We start from the raw sequence: 24,955 nt of genomic DNA, 5'->3' as shown, positions 1-24,955 counted from the left end.
GCGCGAGTGTCCTCTGAAATACGTTATTCTTGTATTACCTGTGTCAGCTGATCTTGTACTTCCCGGATTTCTCTTTGGTGTTGCGTATTAATTTGATTCTGATTTTGTTTGAATTTCCTAATTTGTTCGCACTCTTCTGTGTCATTAAAGACAACCGGTTTTGTTTCATTCAGATTATCATCTACCTTCGTAGATAAATTATTTAGCTGATCCGAAAGTTCAACTACTTTCTCTGATAATGAACTAATTTCCTCCATGTGTCTTTCTGAACCAATTTTCAGAGTATCTACTGTGTCCTTTAAGTTTTCCTGAGTTTTTGCAAGTTGCGTAACCGAATCGGTAGATGCAACTGAGTCAATTTTAGCTTGCAAGGTCTCATGATTTTCATGAACAATAGTTTGCAGTTCTTTTATGGCTGCTTCGTGATTCTGTAATGCATTTTCATGACGCGAAAAAATAGGTTGGAAATGCTCACAAATTTGTGTTTTTACGTCATTACAGACTTTTTGACATTTCGATTCGATTTTATGTAACTCAGTAGTTAAATCTTCACGTGTTTGTTCAAGCGTGGTGTGAAGATTTTGTTCCATTGCGTCTAACTGTTGCTGTGTTTGTCTCTGGTGTTGTTCCATTGTGCCTAACCTTTGAAGATTTTGTCCCATTTGTTTCTGATTTTGTTCAAGTGTTGTGTCTAACTTTTGTAGCCTTTGTCCCATTTGTTGCATTAACTGTGATAACAATGCACTGGTGTCTGAAACATGTTCCTCAGTGCTTTTCAGCAGTGAAGTTGCACCGGCAACATTCACATTTTGACAAGCAGAAAATGTGTCTTGACTTGTTTGAGAAAACGGTGAGGACCCAAAACCTGAATCTACAGTATTTGCAAGATAGTGTACTGTCATTTCGGATTCCTGAGGCGGACTGTTGCTGACCGATCGATCGATAATGCTTCCCTGTTCACTAATTGTTTCACTACACCATTATTTGCCGCCCGCTCCATTTCCCTATGCACAATTACCAAATTACTACTTTGAATATTAGTTAATTCATTACTCGGTGGCGCTAACACACTGCTTTCGTCTTCACTGTCATTTCTCAGTTTACTGTGGAGCCTAGTATTACGTTTTTCACACGCCATTATTGTCACAATAACACAGAAAACCACAATTTGAAGAGCAAAATAAGAAAACACATTAACATAGCACTGAAAATAATATCTAGTTAATTGCAAGCGCAGCTGCGAAATACTTGGTGCAAATCTACATGCATGCCACAACAACAATGAAAGACTGCAACTACAAAGGAGATTCTCTCTACAATTACGTGCTAGCAATAAACAATAGTTACACTAATTACACAAACTACAAGAAAAAATCAGAAGATTCCAGTGAGGCATCTTGGCAGGTTCGCCATATGAAACGTCCCCATGCAAAAATTAAACATGACTGTGCTTAAACTGACACACAATATTTTTAGCGCAACGCAATCTGACTTTCAAAAATCGCTACAAAAGAATGACCCTGACTAACATTAAACTATACCTTTCACAAATCACTTACCTCACAAAAATCTTGGTTACTCGAACTACTGCAATAAAGCGAGCGCCACTACTGCCAGCTAAATAAAAGATTCAAACTACGGAAGGCACTATCTACTGATAGGCATAGTTAGCAAATGAAAGATTTTAATAGAGAACAAACAATGTATTTACCTTAATAGTGTTGAAAAATCATAATGTACATAGCAGTTCACGACATCCAGTCTTACAAATTTCAAAACTCCGCCATTTCCCTCCCCACATCCACCACTGCTGGCGGCTCACCTCCAACTGCGCCACGCTACGCGTTGTTAACATCCAGCTGCCCAACACTACAATGGCAGACAACAACGCAAACTAGCCACAGACTGCACACAGCACAGCCAGTGATTTTCATACAGAGCGCTACCTGGCGTTACCAATAAGAAAACAGAAACAGCCTACTTACATACGTCGAAACGTTTCGGCACACTACCAGTTTTTCAATCAGACTGCCTACCTTCGTAGGAGTATTAAAACTATGCTTCGCAGTTTAAGAGGATATATAAATACGAAAGTAGTTTAAAGGTTTTGCAGTATAGACCTCTTCTTATTTGTGAAGAACATTATAGATGATTTTCTAATCGCGTAATAATGAATTCAAGAGCAATTATTTTTGTTTTCAGCGCATGTGAGAAAAATAAAGTTCCAAGTACATAAACTTATTTTAAACACGCGCCTGAACGTAATATGAGTCAACAGAAAACATGTTTAAGTAGACAGAACATAGACCTCCAACAGTTAGCGAAGAATATCGTCATTTCAGGTGAAATACGTTCTTCCTTTTCGGATAACTATTTCTGCCATCACTTTGCTTGGCAACTGCAACAGTAGACAAAGACCCATCGTTCCCCTAATACACGAGGGGTGTTCAATAAGGAATACAACACTTTTTTCTCTGAAAGCAGTTTGCATTTATTCAGGACTCCAATATACCATATTTTTACCCATCCTTTTGGCTAAAAAACGCGATGATCTTACGCCACTTCACTGGGAGGACCTGTATGCCAGCAAGGCACCACTCTACTGGTCGACATCGGAGCCAACGTCTTACTGCATCAGTAACCTCCCCATCATGCTCGTGATACTTCCGTGGAGTGCATCCTTCATTGGGCCTAACACGTGGAAGTGGAAAGGTGCGAGATCGGGGCTCTAGGGTGGACGAAGAATGAAGTTTTGTGGGCTTTTTTCGGGGTACGCACACTTTTGTGAGGCTTTGCGTTGTCATAGAGAAGTTCGTTCGCATCCGTCGATCACCTCGAATGACAGTGTCCGCACGTTCCAAAATTGCAGAAACCAGAGCTGGGTGCGGCCGGACGCAAACGGGAGATCGGGCAGGGTTACGCGGCTTTGCTGCGTGACGACAGACACCTCGCCCAAGGGACTCAATGTGCTTTTGTTCACTGGCAGGACTCCGTAGAAATTCTGCAGGCGCGTATGAAGATCTGCGATGCTCACGTTTCCCGCCAAAAGAAACCAAGTGACTGTTCTCTGCTTGACACGCACCTCCGTTACAGATGCCACTTTGAAGGAACTTCACGAAATATAAATCAAAATTTCTCACTTTGAGAAGACTGAAGGGCGATCTGTTTCAATGATAAAAAGCCGTTCAACAACCAAGTTCGCATAAAATATTTCTTTATTCGACGCGACCAGTGTCAATAGACTATGATATCATCTTCAGGTCTTAAAATCCTTCGTTGTAAAACACGTTCACGCACAAGATGCCAAATGGATAAAGATCATGTGCTGACTTTGCTGGTTTCTATCCACTTCACATCTCGTGCGTGAGGTCCAGCGTAAAATGAACATGTTTTAGACAAAAAGATTTTAAGACCTGAAGATGACACTACAGTATATTGAAACTGGTAGTCTTGAATAAAGAAATATTTTATGCGATTGTGGCTATTGAATGTTCTTTTATGAATTATGGATGCTGAAGCGGAAACATTCCACGATGTCCCACAACAATTTTTCAATAGAAATTAGCCGAGAAAAAAAAAAAAGGTGTTGCGTTACTTCTTGAACGGGACTCGTACATACTCCGTCGGCGCACATTCCGTATGTCAGGAGTTACGCCGTGTAACCCTCACATCGAAGGGGGATCGTAGGTACGTGACTCGACGCCGTGCGTCGAGAGGAAGAGCGGCCCCGTCAGTGGGCCGCGGCGCCAGCATTGTCTCCGCGTCCCGCTTCTGTCGCCTGCCGATGCCGGGTCGGCTCATTCAGACAGCGGCGGCCGCCTCCGCCGGCGCGTCGCGGCGTTCCTTTTCTGCCTCGCGACCACCGGAGCGCTGCCGGTTTATTGCTCGGGTCGCGCTCAGCGCCAGCAGGCGGGGGTAAAAAAGGTCGTTAGCCGCAGTTACCAGGGTCGCACAACGCGCCAGCGACGGCAGCTCCTGGCGCCTCGCCGCCAGCAAATTGGTTCGGCGAGAGAAAATTGGGAGAGGCTAGGGACGGAAAAAATTACGAAATTTGAGGCGGTTAATAGCCTTTCTCCGACCGTTTTTAATTTACAGCAGGTAGTACTTTGGCCAGCGTCCTACGTAATGAGGTGGAAGGATTTCGCAAGTTGTTCCTCTTTATCGGTCCTGCCACCCGTTCAATTTGCAGACCTGAGACAAAACTCAAACTCACACCTTGAAACGCTGAGACGCTTATCGACAAATGAGACACATTTCGAAAAGCCGCCTAATATAAGGAGCCATCAAAAAGTTTCCGTTCGAAGACCGTACAGTCCACAATCGGTATGCCAATCGGACAATATTGCTTTGGGCATTCACGCAATCATCCTACCGGATACCCATCTGGTAAAACACCGTCTCCTGCAGCCTGAAGGAGTCCATAACTGGCTGCTACACGTCCATGGCTGACAGGAATCGTCCACCCTTCAAAACCATTAAGGGACCGAAAGTGTGGTAACAGCATAGGGAGAGGTCTGGACTATAGGGCAGATGCTCGAGTGTCTCCCACATTATTGAATCTGGCCTCCCAGATCGACCGGCGCCTTGTGTCGAATCGCAACGAGCACGGAACTTGGCGCACAATTCCACAGGCTTGCTGCATCATACACGTTCTCCATTGTCCGATGGATGTCTATTGTCAGGTGCCAAGAAGTGAATGACAGCACGTTGGTATTGTCTGGACGCATTTGCTGATAACGTCGCCATAGTTCACGTTTCTGTGCACGTCGGAAAAACATGAGTGTCACAGTAACCCCTTGTCTACATGTCAGTGCGGTACGTTGCATAAGGGCTGTTTGAAAGCCACTTCAAGTAAGACGGTAATAAGTCGATCTGTTCGTGAAACAAGTAGGTGGACTTGGGTCACTTACGCGGATATTCTGAAGTCAATAGTGGAAGCACATCATTTGTGATTTTTGTTTGATGGACATTCGGTCGTGGTACAATGTGTATTTCTTCTCCTAATACCGATGACATCGTCAGAGCTTATAAAGACTCAGGTAGGAGTTTTACGCTTAAGCAAACTCAGCAGTCTAAACTGCTCTACAGGGGTGCAGAAAAAATACGGAAACAAAGCGAGAAATGCATGCTTTAACGTAAATGCAAGTACTAGCCAAGCCTGCAGGTTATACTGTTGTATTTAAACACGACGGCACTTGTGCGATGTCCTCATTACGTTGCAAGTGTCAGTCGTGATCAGGACAGTGCCCTGTATAGTTGTAAGTGCATTCTGTCGGAGGTACGGGAATTCGAACTTGGAAAATTACTGATGCAGGTAGTCGACGTACCTGCAGAGGCACCGATCGAATTTTCATACCGCTTACAGGGGTAGCGGAAAGTATCATCCGCTATGTCACAACGCGGACGAAGTTGTTTCTTGAGTAATCGTGACGCACAGTCATTAAAGAGGTTTCTGACGAAAAATAAGATGGCCACAGCTGCACGATTCGCTATAGAACTGAGTGTTGCAGTCAAGAGCGATGGCAGCACCAAAACAACACGAAGAGAGCTACACTGTGTGATCAAAAGTATCCGGAGACCTGGCTGAATATGACTTACAAGTTCGTGGCGCCCTCCATCGGTAATGCTGGAATTCAATGTGGTGTTGGCCCACCCTTAGCCTTGATGGCAGCTTCCACTTCCGCAGGCGTACGATCAATCAGGTGCTGGAAGGTTTCTTGGGAAATGGAAACCCATTTTTCATGGAGTGCTGCACTGAGGGGGGTTCAAATGGCTCTGATCACTATGGGACTTAACTTCTGAGGTCATGAGTCCCCTAGAACTTAGAACTACTTAAACCTAACTAACCTAAGGACATCACACACATCCATGCCCGAGGCAGGATTCGAACCTGCGACCGTAGCGGTCGCGCGGGTCCAGACTGTAGCGCCCAGAACCCCTCGGACACACCGGCTGGCGCACTGAGGAGGGGTATCGATGTCCGTCGGTGAGACCTGCCACGAAGTCGGCGTTCTAAAACATCCCAAAGGTGTTTTATACGATTCAGGTCAGGACGCTATCCAGATCAGTCAATTACAGAGATGTTATTGTCGTGTAACGAGTCCGCCATAGGCCATGCATTATGAACAGGTGCTCGATCGTGTTGAAAGAGGCAATCGCCATCCCGGAATTGCTTTTCAACAATGGGAAGCAAGAAGGTGCTGTGATAAGCAAAACAACACGATTACACAATAACACCACCGCCTCCGAATTTTACTGTTGGCACTACACACGCTGGCAGATGACGTTCACTGGGCATTCACCATACCCACACCCTGCCATCGGATCGCCACATTGTGTACTGTGATTCGTCACTCCACACATCTTTTTTCCACGGTTCAATCATCCAGTGTTTTCGCTCCTTGCACCTAGCGAGGCATCGTTTGGCATTTATCGGCGAGATGTGTGGCTTATGAGCAGCCGCTCGGCCACGAAATCCAAGTCTTCTCACCTCCCGCCTAACTGTCATAGTACTTGCAGTGGATCCTGATGCAGTTTGAAATTCCTGTGTGATGATCTGGATAAATGTCTGTCTACTACACATTACGACCCTCTTCAACTGTCGGCGGTCTCTGTCAGTCTACAGACGAGGTCGGCCTGAACGCTTTTATGTTGTACGTGTCCCTTCACGTTTCCACTTCACTATCACATCGGAAACAGTGCAGCTAGGGATGTTTAGGAGAGCGGAAATCTCGCGTACAAACGTATGACACAAGTACACCCAATCACCTGACCACGTTCGAAGTCCGTGAGTTCTGCGGAGCGCCCCAGTCTGCTCTCTCACGATGTTTAATGACTACTGAGTCGCTGATATGGAGTACCTGGCAGTAGGTGGAAGCTCAATGCATCTAATATGAAAAACGTATGTTTTTGTGGTTGTCCGGATATGTTTTATCACATAGTGTACATCAGTAGGGAATTGCAAGGCGAGATACATTTCAAAAACCACTCATCCCTGAACCATATATCTGTAACCCCAAAGCGTAGAGCCGAAGCCACAAAATCTACTCTATGGAGCAATCAAAAACCGCCATTTCGTCGGATGGTCCTTCTGTTTCAGTTTCCAGCTGCTGCTCGAGTTTAAGACCGAAGAGTGTAACATGCCAGGGGTTCGGTGATGATTTGCGCAGCCATATCTGATATTTCATAGGCCCCATAGTTACTCTATAAGATCACATTATTGCCAAGGATTGTATGACCATTTTGGCTGATATTGTCCACCTCATGGTACTGTGTTTGTTCCCCGATGGTGATACTACGTTGCAGGACGACAGGGTCCCTGTTCACAAAGCTCGCATCGTAAAGCACTGGTATTTTGAGCACCATGATGAATTGGCGCATCTCGCCTGGTCACCAGGGTCACCATATCTCAATATTATTGAGCCTTTCTGGTCTACTTTGGAGAAAAGGGTGCGTAATCGCTATATTCCTCCAATATTGTTACATGCACTTGCCACTATTTTGCAGGAATAATGGTATAAGGTTCCCTTGTAAACCCTACAGAACCTGTATTATCCATCCTGAAACCACTGGAAGATGCCCTCCTGTAATTACCCACTCAAAAATGGGGTCGTTGTGTCATCAGATGGCTACCTGAGATCGCGGAGGCTAGAGGATGTGTATTATGGAGTCTAAGTGGGGAAAGTTGGGTCGTTTGCTTTACTCTGCACTAAGAGCTAAAAATCATCTAATTTCAATCTTTCTTCTTCTCTATTAATGTTGTTTTTGTGCTTTTGAATTTCTATGACTTGTCTGCAAATCCTAGCATTGTAATGATTGGATTCTGAAAACAGCCATGATGATGGTCATGCTCTGGGACTGGCAAATTAGTTTCTCCGATACTACGGTTTCATCAATGTCTCGTTGTTATTGTGCTAGAATATTTCAGTAAGGTAATGCGGGATCTCATGTTGTCCGCTTTGTTGCCCGCTCAGAACGATCTCAAGATCCCTCACCCGCTGAAACCATCTGATCATTGGTTCCTGGGAGACTGGCTTGTCGGCAGTCACCACCCAATATGACTGATGAACTACAGCATAGAGCTGAAGCAGCTGGATTTGTCAGCCAATATCACTTCTATTCGATGTGCAGCCATGTTAGAGCCGTTATTACTACCACAGATGGCACGTTTGTGCACTAATTTTCGAGTCATGTATATCCCAAAATCATCTACAAAATTAAAAATGCGTTGTTCCTACTATAATCTAAAGGAACATGAGGTGAAATTTAATTATCTTCTATTCGTCCCGTTTTGCGACTTTAATGCTTAGTAATGTAGACGCAGGTGACAGCACATATAGAGGTGTATCACCAGTCATTCTCTCCACACTCCACAGCTCATGAACAGTTTTGGGAGTATTGATGTAGAACTGCAGATTACACACGCAGACCACCGGCCTACCTCAGCAAAGGATCTAGTCGAGAACCAAAGGAAATTCTGGACCCACATATAAATAGCTAAGCGTGTCGAAGGCTTCTTTCCAGTCACTGCAGATCAGATAAACTAGGGTTCGGACGAATAGTCATTTTTCCCTGGCTCTATTTGCGAATGGAACAGGAAGGGAATGACCAGCAGTGGTAGGACGTACCCTCCACAACGCACTGTCCTGTGGTTTGCGGAGTACGTGTGAAGATTATTTTGAACAATAATGGACAAATGGACAAATAATGAGTGTTGTGACGAATGCAGGGATTAGCGACCACAAGGCAGTTGCTGCTAGGCTGAATACCGTAACAACTACAGCCATCAAAAATAAACGCAAAGTATATCTATTTAAAAAAAGCTGATAAAAATGCTCTTAACGCCTTTTTAAGAGACAGTTTTTACTGCTTCCGATCTGATCATGTAAGTGTAGAAAAGTTGTGGAATGTTTTCAGAGAGATAGCATCAACAGCAATTGAGAGATATGTACCACATAAACTAATAAGTGATGGTACTGATCCCCCATGCTACACAAAACGGGTCAGGTCGTTGCTGCAGAAGCAACGAAAAAAGCATGCCAAATTTAAAAGAACCCAAAATCCCCAAGATTGGCAAAGTTTTACAGAAGTTCGAAACATGACGCGTGCTTCAATGCGAGATGCTTTAAATAATTTCCACAACGAAATTCTGTCTCGAAATCTGTCAGAAAACCCAACGAGATTCTGCTCATACATAAAGCACACCAGTGGCAAGACACAATCAATACCTGCAGTGCGCGATAACAACGGTGAAGTCACTGATGACAGTGCCACTAAAGCAGAGTTATTAAACACGGTTTTCCGAAACTCCTTCACCAAAGAAGACGATGTAAATATTCCTGAACTCCAATCAAGAACAACTGCCAAGATGAGAAACATAGAAGTAGATATCCTCGGTGTAACAAAGCAGCTTAAATCACTTAATAAAGGCAGGGCCTCCGGTCAATATTGTGTATCAGTCAAGTTCCTCTCAGAGTATGGTGATAAAATAGCTCCATATTTAGCAATTATATACAACCACTCGCTCACAGAAAGATACGTACCTAAAGACTGGAAAATTGCTCAAGTCACACCAATACCCAAGAACGGAAGTAGGAGTAATCCGCTGAATTACAGGCCTATATCACTAACGTCGATTTGCAGTAGGGTTTTAGAACATAGACTGTATTCGAACATTATGAAGTACCTCGAGGAAAGCGATTTATTGACATATAGTCAGCACGGATTCAGAAAATATCGTTCTTGTGGAACACAACTAGCTCTTCATACTCATGAAGTAGAAAGTGCTATCGACAGGGGATGTCAAATTGATTCCATATTTTTAGATATCCAGAAAGCTTTCGACACCGTTCCTCACAAGCGTCTTCTAGTTAAACTGCGTGGCTACGGAGTATCGCCTCATTTGTGCGACTGGATTCATGATTTCCTGTCAGAAAGGTCACAGTTCGTAGTAATAGACAGAAAGTCATCGAGTAAAACAGAAGTAATATCCGGCATTCCCCAAGGAAGTGTTATAGGCCCTCTATTGTTCCTGAACTATATTAACGACATAGGAGACAATTTGAGTAGCCCTCTTAGATTATTTGCAGTTGATGCTGTCATTTACCATCTTGTGAAGTCATGAGATGACCAAAACGAATTGCAAAATGATTTAGATAAGATATCTGTGTGGTGCGAAAACAGGCAATTGACACCGAATAAAGAAAATTGTGGAGTTATTCACGTGAGTAATAAAAGAAATCAGCTAAATTTCGATTACGCGATAAGTCACAGAAATCTGAGGGCTGTAAATTCAACTAAATACTTAGGGATTACAATTACAAATAACCTAAATTGGAACGATCACATAGATAATATTGTGGGTAGAGCAAACCAAAGACTGCGATTCATTGGCAGAACACTTAGGTGCAACAAGTCTACCAAAGAGACTGCTTACACTACGCTTGTCCGCCCTATTCTGGAGTACCGCCGTGCGGTGTGGGAACCGCATCAGGTGGGACTGACGGATGACATCGAAAAAGTACAAAGAAGGGCAGCTCGTTTTGTATTATCGCGAAATAGGGGAGATAGTGTCACAGACATGATACATGAATAGGAGTGGCAATCATTAAAACAAAGAAGTTTTTCGTTGAGACGGGACCTTCTCATGAAATTTCAATCACCAGTTTTCTCCTCCGATTGCGAAAACATTCTGTTGGCACCCACCTACATAGGGAGAAATGATCATCACGATAAAATGAGAGAAATCAGGGCTCGCACGGAAAAATTTACATACTCGTTTTTCCCGCGTGCCGTTCGAGAGTGGAACGATAGAGAGAGAGCACGAAGGTGGTTAATTGAACCCTCTGCCAGGCACTTTATTGTGAATAACAGAGTAATGACGTAGATGTAGATATGTAGATGAAGATGTAGATTCAAATGCAGATGTATAGGTGTGCGACATTTTCAGTCCTGTTATTCCTGGTCTTATTCGAGTGAACTCTTTGCCTGCAGAGACGGCGCCGAGTCCGGGATCTCGGCTCTGACTTGTAGCTGAGAGGGCTGGCAGAGAGGTGTGGGTGTCGAGCAAGCGTTGTCCGACTGCAAGAGGCCCCCCTCACAAGCAAGAGCACGGGCACAGGGCGGCGGCCGGCATTTTCGCCGCCCACAAAGGCAGACACGTCGCCGGGTCCTCCGCGACAAAGTGGGCGGCCGCGGGGCAGCGAGGAGCGAGCCCTTTGTGCCGCCAGGTGGCGACTCGCCATTGACTGCGTCGCCGCCGCGCGATCGATCCGGACAGCCCGCATTGACAGGGGGCAGGCAGCGAGTCAGCGGGCGGCGACGCGACGAATCGCGACAAGGAGCGCCCCGAGAGGCGAAGGGACGGCGGCGCGTGGCCGTCCAACTACCTGCTACGTGCCGAGCTCTGCCCTGCCCCACCGCCTGGTCGGAACAGCCATGTGATTGACTGTGGACAGTGGAGAACTGATGGACACCAACATCCACAGATAAATCAAAGACAACATACAGATAACTGGGCACTTCCCTATCGCCGCTGTTTAGCCGCTAGTAACAAGAGTCCGCTTGTGTTAAAATACTTCTTTTTTTCATTTGAACACCAGTGGTTCGATAGATATCTCGTGACACAAAACTCTGTATTAATCTTTCTTTCTCTCTCTCTCATTTTCTGATGATGGGCAATGCTCGAAATGCGTCAGTAAAATAATTAAAAAATAAGAAAGCTTTAACAAGAAGTTGTATCTTTCCTTTCGGACATGTTCGAAGGAACAGATACAATTTGGATCCAGCAGTCACTGCGCGTTAAGACGCAAAGGAGTTACAGATACTGGTTGCGAGCGGGCACTGATTGAAATGAATGGGGAAGGTCGAAAATTTGTACCAGATTAGGATTCGAAGCCGGGTCTTTCTCTTACTAGCGAGATGAGCTGACCACTGCACCATCCGGACACAGTGGCCACTGTAACTGCACGGACTATCCTAGCTTGCTTCCAGTGAGACCCTAATTCTCAACTTATCAGTCGGCCGATGCGGCCGAGCGGTTCTAGGCGCTTCAGTCCGGAACCGCGCTGCTGCTACGGTCACAGGTTCGAATCCTGCCTCGGGCATGGATGTGTGTAATGTCCTTAGGTTAGTTAGGTTTAAGTAGTTCTAAGGTCTAGGGGACTGATGACCTCAGATGTTAAGTCCCATAGTGCTCAGAGCCATCTCAACTTATCCACACATTACACATCATCGTTAGTCACGGCGTTTCGTCGATTAAAGTAAGAGTTCGAATCTGGTGTGCGTCTGCTTTGCAGCTGCAATGACCACTGTGTCCTGATGGCGCAGTGGTCAGCGCATCTGCCTAGCAAACAACCTCCCCATTGCTTTCAATCAGTGCTCGCTCACGGCCAATATCTGTAATTCTTTTGTGTCTTAATTAGAATTTTGTTATTGCTGTTCAAAAAGCGGAGATTACGACGTGCTCGGTTACTGATATACACCATCTGATCAAAACAACACGGACATCTATTAGTGGACATTAATACGAGGTATGTCCACCCTTCGCCTGACCGCTGATTGGGACACTTTCAGTGAGGTCCCCTAATGTCTGTGGAGAAATGGCAGCCCATTCATCCTCAGGATCCGAAACCATAGTCGGTACCGATGTTGGACGCTGGGATCTGGAGCAAGATCAACGATCAAACTCAACTCATAGGCGTTCCGTCAGGCTGAGGTCGGGACCCAGGACAGGTCAGTTCATTTCACGAATGATATTGTCCATAAACTGTTGCCTCGCAGATGCTGCTTTATGAGAGGGTGCATTGTTATACCGATGCAGTCATCATCTCCGAAGTGTTCCTCTACTTTCGTGGTAAACAATGCTGTAAAATGTGTTCATATCCTTCCGCATTTAGTGTTTCCGTAAGCGCGATAAGGTGGCCACATCCCAACCATGAAAAATATCACCATACAGTAACACCACCTGCTCCGTACTTCACTTTCGGTTCTACACGTGATGACAAGCAACCTTCTCCAGACAGTCGCCAATTCAAACCCTTCAATTGATTTACCACAATGAACAGCCTGATTCATCACTTCAAACCGCACTCTCCTCCAGTCATGCACTGTTCACTCACATCTCTCTTTACACCACTTCAAAAGGCGTTTAATACTGACTGCAGAAATATGTGGCTTACGAGGAATTGTTCGACCATAGTATCGCATTCTTTTTAATTTCCTGCTCACAGTCATTGTGCAGCTACACTACTGGTAGCAAAATGGAACTCACGTGTGCCCCCTCCTGCTGATTTTATGCTATCTTTTACAAATACTATCCGCAATTCTCGATGGTCACTTCTGTCATTACACGAGGTCTGTCTGGTCTTGATTTAGCTATCGTTGTTCCTTCGCGTTTCCGCTGCAAAGCCACACAGTGACTTGGGCTGTTTCAGAAGGGTTGAATTACCCTGATGAACTGTTTACTCAGGTGACATGAAATGACTAGTCCCCTGACCGACATTCTGCTGTCACTGATTCTCTACTGACAAAACAATATGCCCCGCCTGCTTTTATACTGGCGGGTCTACATCTCGTGACACCTAGTGGTCAACTCCGTATTACATGGAGGTGTCGGGAAACTTTTGATCGCGTAGTGTAGTGGTCACTCGCCAGGATACAAACAACATTGACTTTCTGCTGTAAGGGTTAGTCATAGAGTTTTAACTATCGTCACAACAAAATAAAGTTGCGAAATTATTTTTTATTTCTTTAGAGGTTCAAGTCGGCAGTCCTACATACAGAAATCCCCGCAGAGCAGTACCGTAGCACGGGGAGGAACCAAAGAAAATTATGCAACCCATATCCAATTTATCGCCGAAAAATAGAAAAAAACGGATGCCTCGTCTTTCTTCGATGTCACAGTTCGTCACAAAACCGACAGCATTGTATCATTCTAAGACATGGCGTCTTCCGCAGACACATGCAGATCAGTATCTGCGAGAGGACATCTGACAACATACTGCACAGACTAAAGGTGTCCTCAACACCCTTGCAAATAGGGCACATATTATTCACGGTAAGGACTGTCTATAGCAAGAAATTAAACCTCTGAAGAAAGTTTTTGTAGCTAATGGCTATCCATCATGAAAGATCCGTAAGGCTTTGCAGTTAAAAACAAAGGTGAGTGCCCAACCTCAAGAAGCTAAAGAGGATGCATTCAAGTCCACGGCCTTCCTACCGTTCGTAGGGATTCTTCTAAAATACCTCGCATCCTTTCTGAATATAAAGTCGAGAATATTTTTCTGTCAGCGCCAAAAATAACAAGGCTCGTTGCCTTTGTAAGGGATGACCCGACTCTTCGGAAAGCCGATCGTGTACGAGGTTCCCTGTCAGTGTAGTTTGTCGTCTATTTGCCGTACATCACGTATTTGTCAAGAAAGTTGCAAGTAATATCGACGCTATACTCATTTGCTACAGCCTGATAATTATGCTGTGGAAGATCACTGTATACTGGAAAGGCACGCTATATACAACGAGAATGTCCGCATTTTATAATTTGTTTCATCTTTCTAGAATTTATTTTTCAGGGAAGCTTCTGAAACACGTTTGAGGAAGGATTTAAATTAATGGTGACCATGATTTTAACCTTGACCAAATGCGGAACTCGCCACTGTCAGTTGTGAACTCTCATAGACAACGTAAAAGTGCCACTGTCGACCAATACCCTTCACGAAGCTGTCACGGCAGCATGTATCTCTTCCGCCTGTGTGACATTTCTTTCACCATGATAAGTCGTCTACCTGTATGCAATTGGTTTGCCCCACCAATATACACTGAATCGCCAAAGAAACTGGTATAGGCATGTGTGTTCAAATACAAAGATATGAAAACAGGCAGAATATGGCACTGCATTCGGCAGCGCCAATATAAGACAATGAAACGTCTCTGTGGAGTCGTTTCATAACACGCTTGTCTCACTGGGTTCTGTGCATCGTATTCTGTCCACCGCCTGATTGCGATTTAATTTATTAACTCTCCCAGAAAGACGGAGCAATCAAATTAAAGCTCATTAAATGATATTATGTTTGATATTTTTATGCTACATAGGAAATCATGACCTATATTTATTACGTTTTCCCTTCACCCTACCTCATGTGTGCATGAATGTGACTGAATGAGTGTTTATACGTGTGGTTTCGGGTTTCTTTTGTGGGGGACGCTGAGTTGGTAGGAGAAGGTGATGTTTGCTTCTCGTTTGGAGGGTAGCACAAGATGACCAACTTAGGTTCCCAGTACCTGGACAGAGGGGTTTACCCTTTTAGTCTGCGGGTGATTTGTCTGTTAGGTTAGTGGTGGAAGCCTACCCCTCTGGTAGCTCCCGTTGCACCGGTAGTTAGGGGAAGCCCGATGGAGAAAGGACACTCTGCAACAAGCGATTGGTGAGTACAGTTCGTAGCTCCTAGACAAGGTTTCTGCTGATAGGAAGTAGGTCGAATTAGAACTTCCCTATGTTAAACTCATGGAATATTTAAGTACTTCAGCTTAAATGAAGTGTGTATAGTTATGTATTTTCAGAATGTGGCATAATTATCTTGTTAAAAAAATCTGTGTGATGGTGGTTGAAATTAAAAGTGCGGAAGTTGCTTTGTTCCTTTCGGATATCATGGTGTGGAATTTCTAGCAGTGAATATGTTTAGGAAAAGCTAGTCAGTATAACTTCGGGTGAACGTGAGAATAATAGTGTTTTCGAATGAGTGTGATTTTTTGTTCTTATTCTTTGTGTTTTCGTGGAAGATGCTATTGTCTCTTTGTGCTCGTCTCGTACCTCGCGTTTGGGAACCGATGATCTTTCTGGTCTACTACTGCACTGGAATAGGTTTTCATATTACCAGTTCAATTGTTTCGTGTGTTATAATTTCAGTAAAATATCAGTTTTTCGTGCGCATAGAAGAAATGTTTGTAACGATTTGTTTCTGAACGCACCATGTGTAAGTTGAAACGGTTGGGGGGGTTTCTGCCTTGCCGAGTTAATTTTATTTCGTGGTGGCAAAATCATTCTAGTATTGCACCATTAAAATTTCCTACGTTTGTGCTTGGTTTAATGTCTAATTTCTGAACAGTTAACTCGTAATCAAGTTTACCACGTGCTGATGTTCGGCCGTTCGTAAACGGCAGGAGCGGTTTCCATGTCGTATATCTACTTTACTAAACCTTACGAATCGGATAAACCACTTTCCAAGCTAGTGCATGAGCATAATGGTGATAGGTATCTCTCTGAACTATTTCTGTTGTGGGTATGTAGATGGAATGATTGAATTATTGTGTTCCACTTCCCTCTTGTGTGTGTCATTCCTTTTCCATTGCGCTATCCTTCAATTTTGCGAATTATTTAATATTCTTTTATTCATGCACCACTCATATTTATTCATAGGATGTGAATCAGATTCAGTCATGAAATAAATGTGCTACATAAAAGATAAATTCAGCGTCCTTTATCTTTCCCATTGATGCCATTTTCAAAGTAATATTCTATTCCCCAATTTTCTTTAAGTTAATCTGCTTGCTTGTGATTAACAAAAATGGGAGGAAAAATCAAAGTGAACGGTGTACCGTCTCAAAATTAAGGAATTAACATGTAATTAAACAAGCTCATTGATGTAAGACATACAATGCTGTTCATCATTGTATTATTGCGCCATTAAAATTTCTTACATTTGTAATCAAGTTTACCACGTGCTGAAGTTCGGCCGTTCGTAAACGGCAGGAGCGGTTTGCATGTCATTTTTCTTTGAAAAAATTGCATTCTTATAATTAAATTCTTAATTTCATTAAACTGATAATTTCCAGTTCGGTCTTTTCTTAATTGTCAGGAAGGGCTTGGGCTGGTGGCGACCCTGTAATTTTTAAATTTATAGTTGTGCTTGTGAGGTAGCTTAACCAGAAATTGCGCACAAGGGCTACTTTTCCATTATTCTTGTTACGTATCGTATGTCGGGCCTTTCCGTTTACGGACCTACATACATGCTGTACAACAAGTGTCTGGCGCAGTTTTTAGATCGGTTACTGCTGCTACAATGGCTGGTTATCAAGATTTAAGTGAGTTTGAACGTGGCGTTAAAGTCGGCGCACGAGCGATGGAACACAGCATCGCCGAGGTAGCAACGAATTGGGGGTTTTCTCGTACGACCATTTTATGAGTGTACCGTGAATATTAGGAATCCGGTAAAACAGCAAATCTCCGACATCGCTGCGGCCACAAAAAGGTTCTGCTAGAACGGGACCAACGACGACTGAAGAGAATCGTCCAACGTGACAGAAGTGCAATGCTTTCACAAATTGTTGCAGTTTTCAGTGCTGGGCCATCAACAAGTGTCAGCGTGCGAACCATTCAACGAAACATAAGCGATATGGGCTTTCGGAGCCGAAGGCCCACTCGTGTGCCCTTGATGACTGGACGACACAAAGCTTTACACGTCGCCTCGACCCGTCAAGACCGACATTGGACTCTTGATGATTGGTAACATGTTGCCTGGTCCGACGAATCTCATTTCAAGTTGTATCGAGCCAATGGAGTGTGCGAGTATGGAGACAACCTTGTGAGTCTATGGACCCTGTATGTCAGCAGGGGACTGTTCAAGCAAGTGGAGGTTCTGTAGTGGAGTGCAGCATGTGCAGTAGTAGGAGTGATATGGGACACCTGATTTTTCTAGATACGACTCTAAGAGGTGACACGTACGCAAGCAACCTATCTGACAACCTGCATCCATTCATATCCATTGAGTATTTCGACGGACTTGCGCAATTCTAGCAAGACTACAGAGTGGCTCCCGGAACACACATCCGACTTTAAACACTTCCGCCGGCCACAAAATTCCCCAGACATGAACATTATTGAGTATATCTGGAATGTCTTGCAACGTGCTGTTCAAAAGTGATCTCACCCCCTCGTCCTCTTACGGCTTCATGGACAGCCCTGCAGCACTACTTGAGACGTTAGTCGAGTCCATGCCACGTCGTGTTGCGGCACTTCTGCTTGCTCGCGGGGGCCCTACACGATATTTGTCAGGTGTGCCAGTTTCTTTCCCACTTCAGCGTATAATATGTACGAGAGTGAATTATCGTCATCATTCGTTTTACAACCTTAATCCTCCAAACTATCTACTCTTTTGTAAGACCCCACATCCGACAGCAAACAACCCTCAACCCTCACCACCTGCACCTTCTTCCATCTCAGTACATAAATTTTATTTTTTGAGTTAATAGTCTTCTGATGGGTTGATACGGCCCGCCAAAAATTCCTGTCCTGTGCCAACCTCTTCACCGCAGAGTAGCATTTGCAACCTACATCATCAAATTTTGGCTGGATGCATTCCAATCTCTGTCTTCGGATGGGTCGATACGGCCTGCCACGAATCAATGTCCTGTGCCAAGCTCTTCACCTCAGAGTAGCATTTGCAACCTACGTCCTCAGATATTTGTTGGATGTACTCCAATCGCCGTCTTCTGATGGGTTGATACGGCCTGCCACGAATTCCTGCCCTGTGCCAAGTTCTTCACCGCAGTGTAACATTTTCAACGCACGTCCTCAAATATTTTCTGGATATATTCTAATCTCTGTCTTCTGATGAGTTGATACTGCCTGCTGTGAATTACTGCCGTGTGCCGAGCTCTTCACCGCAGAGTAGCATTTGCACCCTACATCCTCAAATATTTGCTGAATGTATTCCAATCTCTGTCTTGTGATGGGTTGATACGCCCTGAAACGAATTCTTGTCCTGTGACAAGCTCTTCACCTCAGAGTGTCGTTTGCAACCTACGTCCTCAGATATTTGTTGGATGTATTCCAATGTCCGTCTTCTGATGGGCTGATACGGCCTGCCACGAATTCCTGTCCTGTACCAAGCTGATCACCGTAGAGTAGCATTTGCAACCTACGTCCTCAAATATTTGCTGGATGTATTCCAATCTCGGTCTTCTGATGAGTTGATACGGCCTGCCACGCATTCCTGTCCTGTGCCAAGCTCTACGCCGCAGAGTAGCATTTGAAACCTACGTCCTCAAATATTTGCTGGATGTATTCCAATCTCCGTCTTCTGATGGGTTGATACGGCCTGCCACGAACTCCCGTCCTGTGCTGAGCTCTACGCCGCGGAGTAGTATTTGCAACCGACGTCCTCAAATATTTCCTGGATGTATACCAATCTCCGTCTTCTGATGGGTTGATGTGGCCTGCCACGAATTCCTGTCCTGTGCCAAGCTCTTCACCTCAGAGTAGTATTTGCAACCTACGTCCTCAAATATTCGCTGGATGCATTCCAGTCTCTGTCTTCCTCTACATTTTTTGCTCTCTTTGGCTCCCTCTAGTGCCATAGAAGTCATTCGTTCACGTCTCAACAGATCCATCCTTCTGTCGCTTCTTGTTGGCAATATTTTCCACATACTCCGTTACTCTCCAGTTCTGCACAGTACCTCCTCATTCTTCATCTTATCAGTCAATCAAACTTTCCATATTCGTCTGTAGCACCACATCTCAAATGCTGCTATTCTCCTCTTTTCCCATTTTCTCACAGTCCATGTTTCGCTGCTATACCATTCTGTGCTCCAATCTATTCTCAGAAATTTCATATTCCAATTAAGGCCTATGTTTGATTCTAGTAGACTTCTCTTGGCCAGGATTGCCCTTTTTGCTAGTGCTAGTTTGCTTTTGATGTTCTTTGCTCCGTCCATCATTGGTTATTTTGCTGCCTAGGTATCAGAATTCCTTAACTTCATCTCCTTCGTGACCATCTATGCTGTTATTAAGTTTCTCGCTGTTCTCATTTCTTTCGTGTTTCTTCGATTTACTCTCAGTATTCTGTGCTCATTAGACTGTTAACTCCATTCAGCGAATTGTGTAAATCTTTTTCACTTTCAAGCGGCCGCCTCCCCTCTACGTGGTTCCATATACACTCCTGGAAATGGAAAAAAGAACACATTGACACCGGTGTGTCAGACCCACCATACTTGCTCCGGACACTGCGAGAGGGCTGTACAAGCAATTATCACACGCACGGCACAGCGGACACACCAGGAACCGCGGTGTTGGCCGTCGAATGGCGCTAGCTGCGCAGCATTTGTGCACCGCCGCCGTCAGTGTCAGCCAGTTTGCCGTGGCATACGGAGCTCCATCGCAGTCTTTAACACTGGTAGCATGCCGCGACAGCGTGGACGTGAACCGTATGTGCAGTTGACGGACTTTGAGCGAGGGCGTATAGTGGGCATGCGGGAGGCCGGGTGGACGTACCGCCGAATTGTTCAACACGTGGGGCGCGAGGTCTCCACAGTACATCGATGTTGTCGCCAGTGGTCGGCGGAAGGTGCACGTGCCCGTCGACCTGGGACCGGACCGCAGCGACGCACGGATGCACGCCAAGACCGTAGGATCCTACGCAGTGCCGTAGGGGACCGCACCGCCACTTCCCAGCAAATTAGGGACACTGTTGCTCCTGGGGTATCGGCGAGGACCATTCGCAACCGTCTCCATCAAGCTGGGCTACGGTCCCGCACACCGTTAGGCCGTCTTCCGCTCACGCCCCAACATCGTGCAGCCCGCCTCCAGTGGTGTCGCGACAGGCGTGAATGGAGGGACGAATGGAGACGTGTCGTCTTCAGCGATGAGAGTCGCTTCTGCCTTGGTGCCAATGATGGTCGTATGCGTGTTTGGCGCCGTGCAGGTGAGCGCCACAATCAGGACTGCATACGACCGAGGCACACAGGGCCAACACCCGGCATCATGGTGTGGGGAGCGATCTCCTACACTGGCCGTACACCACTGGTGATCGTCGAGGGGACACTGAATAGTGCACGGTACATCCAAACCGTCATCGAACCCATCGTTCTACCATTCCTAGATCGGCAAGGGAACTTGCTGTTCTAACAGGACAATGCACGTCCGCATGTATCCCGTGCCACCCAACGTGCTCTAGAAGGTGTAAGTCAACTACCCGGGCCAGCAAGATCTCCGTATCTGTCCCCCATTGAGCATGTTTGGGACTGGATGAAGCGTCGTCTCACGCGGTCTGCACGTCCAGCACGAACGCTGGTCCAACTGAGGCGCCAGGTGGAAATGGCATGGCAAGCCGTTCCACAGGACTACATCCAGCATCTCTACGATCGTCTCCATGGGAGAATAGCAGCCTGCATTGCTGCGAAAGGTGGATATACACTGTACTAGTGCCGACATTGTGCATGCTCTGTTGCCTGTGTCTATGTGCCTGTGGTTCTGTCAGTGTGATCATATGATGTATCTGACCCCAGGAATGTGTCAACAAAGTTTCCCCTTCCTGGGACAATGACTTCACGGTGTTCTTATTTCAACTTCCAGGAGTGTAGATTGGAGAAGCGATCACAATGATACGATTTGTTTTGGACCCATCCACTATACTGGAATTTGGCAGTTTTTAATTCATGACGTACAGTCTTTTAGCGGTGTTTTGTATTTGACAGGCAACGAATGTTGAGAAAAAAGATTTCGAGCTTTCCCGCTGTAATGTTTTAATCATATGTTACCTGAAGATGTTGCTTTAACGCCACGAAACCGGTAGTGGTACAGTAATAGGGGATCAAAGTGCAGCTGAAGCGATTATTCATACCGAAGATATTTTTCAATGATTGCAATCGCTTTGTCATTATTATTTCCTTACCAAACACCTCTAATGTGGCTTGCATTATTTTTCAACTCTGACTTGCCGAGTCTTCCAAAGCTATCGCATAGTTTATCGTTTCCCCAGTCAGCTTGTGTAACAACTGAGTATTATTCAGTACATGTCTCTGTAAAATCAAGGCCTCAGTCGTGTACCACTCACTCGCTGGTTTGTTCCCTTTACTCCACTGTCTCATAACCTCTACCGTACCGTTCACCCTTCTGATATCTTCTTCATTAGCTGTTCTGAGAACGGTTTTCAGAATTCGACCTCCTGCATCGATTTAACCTCTTTTCTCTCCTCGTATGCGGTATAACCCCCGAAACCCATTTCACCTCATCCTGCACTTTTCCTCCATACATTTCACCTCCTTTCACATTTCCCATGTGTTGAATGCTAACTGTATCGTTCAGCAGTGGCTGCTGAGTATTACGTGTTCTTGTTTTGCGAACAGCACTCCCCCTTCCAGTTGCTGGTTCCGCAACGCTCATTCTCCAAAGATGACCAGTAGTAAAGCCATGTTCCGCACTTCTCCATCTTGCCTCCTGATGCACTCAAGCTGAGTAAAGGGATTCTTGTTACCCTTTCCTCACCTACGAAACCCCCTCTGCCCTGTAGCAGTTCGTCTCGCCTACACTACAAGATATTACACTTATACCCAGCAAACAAAATACTAAAATAACATAAATCTACTCTTATCTTCTAGGTTTTAACACATATGGACGATCTTGCCTCGGCTCATCCACGCCTTCCTGCTCGTTCCTCCGCATTTTCCATTTCCCTTTCTACTTCCCTTCTAGTTTCTCAGTTCCTGGAATAACTTCTGGACTCTCTAGAAAAGGTTTCAGAGGTCACACATGTGCAATCGTCGTCATTGTAGGTAACTGGAACTTGACCATTAATGGTGACGTAGTTTCTACAACCTGATATGATCCCAGATACTTTGTAACGACCTTTTTCGTTTTCCCATTCGGAGTACTGGGGTCGAAATCATGACTATTGTGGTGTCACAGCCAGATACCACATTTGCTAGGTGGTAGCTTAAATCGGCCGCGGTCCATTTAGTACATGTCGGACCCGCGTGTCGCCTCTGTGTGATCGCAGACCGAGCGCCACCACAAGGCAGGTCTCGAGAGACGATATAGCACTCGCCCCAGTTGTACGACGACTTTGCTAGCGACTACACTGACGAAGCCTTTCTCTCATTTGCCGAGAGACTGTTAGAGTAGCCTTCAGCTAAGTCCATGGCTGCGACCTAGCAAGGCGCCATTAGCCTTACATAGTTTGATAGCTATCGTATGAAATGACTCATCAAGAATGCTGTATTCACATCCAAGAATAAAAGATAAGTATTCGAGGAGCTGCATACTTTTCTTGTTAGAATTCACTACTTATCCTGTTCCAGAATTCACGCCCGTCTGCTTAGATAGCGTGCATTTAGGCCTCCTCTATCTACAAGGTGTTGGCACATTTACCAACACATCAACTATGGCATTCTTGCTGTGTGGTTCACTATTACATTTTGCTTCTCTAGTGCCTTCGTGTTAGCTCTGCACACCCTCTCCGTACTTCTCCGATCACTGTTTTGAATTCTTTAACAGGTCCCCCGTCTTGCAATTCTTAGATTTTATTAGGTCGAATGGTGATGGCATCTTATACCCACACATTACCTCATAAAGGGACAACCCAGTAGTTGTGTGCTGTTTTCAGTTATTTGCTGTGACGACATATTTGAAACAGATGTCGCAATTGCTATGTGTATGGTACACAGCCACTGCGTGGGGTTGTCTAGGAGGGGGCGACTAGGCCGAAGTAAGGGATGAACATCATTCGAGACCAAAATACTTATTGACAACGTTTGCTTGAAAGAATTCAGCAGAATTTACCTGCAAGCTTTCAACAATTAATTAAAAAACGCGTTAAAAACACCAACAACAAATCTCAGAAGTGATTAAATTTCTCAAATGTGCACACCCCCGAATATGTGCTACAGTGTTTACTTTGCATTCAAGTAAGATGACACTGACCCACATTATACTGTTAAAACATAAGAAAACCAAAACTTTCTGTGTGATAACGAAAATATCTATGTTCAAAGACAACAAATGAGCTTTGCACCTAGCTATCATAGTTATGAAAGCAAGTACTTTCAACAACCTACATCACAGGGGCAAAGAAATTTGTTGCAGTTCCTTGAGAATAACTTTCTTATCACTAAGTTTCAATCCCTATAATGAGATACCACGTAGTTATAGGACACATACAAAAATTTAGTACAAGCTTATGTGTCAGAAACGATGTAAAAATTTAATATAGTGCCTATGCTTCAAAATGATAGCTACAACAAGAAGAATTTATATCACAAACAATTTAGCAATTCATCTTATCGTATTTTCTGACAGCCTGTTTACTGATTTACAATTGCTTGACATCGCAGAATGTTCCACAACACTACTGACCAAAGGAATGAAAACTTACTAAAACAATGGCCTTAAAATTTACATTCAGTTGCCCGAAAACAAACACACACAAATTTTAAAAAAGAAACATAATTTTAAAAAACCAGGACAGGTACAATGTTGCGTCAAACAATTTTTTTGGCCCGCGCGAGAACTGTTGATCAAGGGGCAGCGGAACCTGTGGCCTCAGAATCCAATCAGCTGTATCCAGGTAGTCACTCAGTGTAAATCAGACACCTCCCGGATAATCGAGACAATTCTGCGGAAGGCACTAGTAACTACTAGTATTACCTGCCTAAAAAAGGATCTCTAAGTTCAATAAATAATCAAATCATAAACGAATTTTATCTCATCAACCATGGAACTGAACACACTATGGTTATGAGCATAGTTACACACCCAGATACCGAAAAAGGGGCAGTTACCAATCCCTCCCCTATTAACAGCAAAACAAAACAAGAAATCGCGAGCTTATTACTGATCGCACACCAAAAGCTGAACAAGGAGTTGAGAAGATTCGACCGCCAGGCGCAATTCAGTTTCAAAACAACGCCCTTTGGCGTAACAGTAGTGAAGGGCCGCAATACTGGTTGGAAAATAAATAAGATTTGAATTGATCCACACGGCTGGCTAACGAACATCGATTACATTAGCAAACAGTACCTTAAGTACCATGCAGTTGGCTCGAATCATTTTTATTAGATGTAACAGGTTAACTATCAAGCATCACAGCCACTCATAGCAATGAATGAGGTACCTGAAAACCAAAGTCCACAAAGCTATCATACATAAAACCATAAAAGGATAGTATGGTTTACTTACAGAATATCACAC

The sequence above is a fragment of the Schistocerca americana genome, chromosome 1 (genome assembly GCF_021461395.2).
Source record: "Schistocerca americana isolate TAMUIC-IGC-003095 chromosome 1, iqSchAmer2.1, whole genome shotgun sequence".
Lineage (NCBI taxonomy): Eukaryota > Metazoa > Arthropoda > Insecta > Orthoptera > Acrididae > Schistocerca > Schistocerca americana.
This window is presented reverse-complemented; position numbering follows the sequence as displayed.